This window comes from Schistocerca piceifrons, chromosome 11, assembly GCF_021461385.2.
Source record: "Schistocerca piceifrons isolate TAMUIC-IGC-003096 chromosome 11, iqSchPice1.1, whole genome shotgun sequence".
NCBI lineage: Eukaryota > Metazoa > Arthropoda > Insecta > Orthoptera > Acrididae > Schistocerca > Schistocerca piceifrons.
Window position 1 is genome coordinate 154,386,045 of NC_060148.1, and position 1,742 is coordinate 154,387,786.

The 1,742-nt window shown below is 37.5% G+C and overlaps 1 long non-coding RNA gene across 1 annotated transcript; it reads right to left on the reverse strand.

The window, feature by feature from the left end:
* Positions 1-309: 309 nt before the first annotated feature.
* LOC124719893 lies at positions 310-1,075 on the reverse strand. Its single transcript, XR_007006009.1, has 3 exons — positions 814-1,075; positions 554-655; positions 310-375 (listed from the first exon to the last, which is right to left on the reverse strand). It is a non-coding gene; the product is annotated as an uncharacterized LOC124719893 (long non-coding RNA).
* Positions 1,076-1,742: the final 667 nt, after the last annotated feature.

Here is a 1,742-nt window from a genome sequence, read left to right on the forward strand (position 1 = left end):
CTTAAACTATTCCTGTTTTAACTGGAAGATCTGTGCTTCCCACTTTCATATCAACAGCCTCAAAATGCATATTAGACTTCAGGATATGTTACAGGTCAGTGTCACATCAAGATTGTGGCGAAAGGGGGGCGGCATGTCTTTACCAATAAAGAAGTGGCGGAAAATTTACGGGTATAAGACGGCTTAACATGTGTAAAATGAGGTTTTCATTATTCATTTACTGTATTTGACATTTATTATTCCTTTAAAATCGCACAATTTCAATAAAACACACTGCAAATCTTCTAAGAGCTGTCTTGAATCTTCACAATTCTCTCTCAAGAACTTTGCTGTGTTTAGATAAGTACAGCAACCAGTAATCAGTCGAAACTGCGTCTGCAAAACCACAAGGATTATTAAACATTTTTTGCTGTCACTAATTACAAGCAATGTATTTGACAGAGTAGATTGCTAATATTTGCTGTAATGAAAGCCACTCAATGGGGTATATTTCACATTTGCGAGAACGATCTCACTTTAGTAATTAAGTTCATCGAAACGCTTAGGAACTAACCTCTCATCTGGCGAAGACAGTCTAAAGACGCAGTGGCAAATTCTCCACATCTGTTGACAATGATATTTTGAGTTATAACTTTACTGGGCGACTGAAATATACCTGTGAACGTAACAATATGTTAGAATTCATTTTATAAACACGATTTATTACGGTACTGTATGGCTACTTACACATTAATTACACTATTTATATTTTCACTGTTGTTTCTTTAATACAAAATTAAAGCCAACGGAAGAACAAACGTAAAACATACTTACTAATGACAGTTTTTTTGAGATGCAATTTTCTGTGTGGACAGATGTAACTTTTTCATGCAGTGAGAATTCGCAGAACAGCAGAAATCGCAGTGGTAGTGTGCGGAGGGATACACGACATGGGTTGTCTAAAACTGCGACAAATCATAATTAAGAATAGCAGATACTCAAAAGTATCATTCACAGAAATCACTTATTTCGAAAAATCGCAGTTTAGCCCATCACTAACACGAACTAGCCTCTAGCGACAGCGAAACACAGTAAGTGACATTGTTCACAGAAGTTACCACATCCAGTTGAAGGCGCTAAGGGAGTGTCTCCCGACAGTACGCACTTGGCTGTTTTGAAGTTTACTGACCGGAAGTTGGTCTCACGTGACGAGGCACCCTGTTCGAAGACGCCATTCATGTTGATGTTTATTGTGCTGATAACCAATGTTTACACAGACACAGTAAAATTGGCTTCACTTCTATAAAGAGTGATAACCACTTAGTTCTAAGACACAGGCACTGCTTGCGATTATGGGAGTAACTTTCTGAGCAGTATGTGATCCGTTTACACTTAATTCTTCTTTCTGTTTGTCACAGAAAAGATTATTTCACTGGAGTAAAAAAAACGATAGATCACAGTATTTTTGGGCCATGTAGCATTATCCATTACGTTATATCTAAGCTCAGAGTAAACACTTTTAAGCTTTTCAGCTGTCCAGTTGTAATGTTTAGGGAAGTTTTTTTTTGTTTTGCTGGAAGCTAATGACTGTTCATGTGTAGCCATGATCTTTTTTCACCATACAGCATTCCTTATGCAGGTTCTCAACAGGGCTGGAACTATACTATGGTTACCTAAAAGCCACTTTTCGTCGTCCAAAATATTAAAAATACTTCATATTCCCCGGTTTGGTCCCCCTACATGTGAATGCGAAATAAATCGAG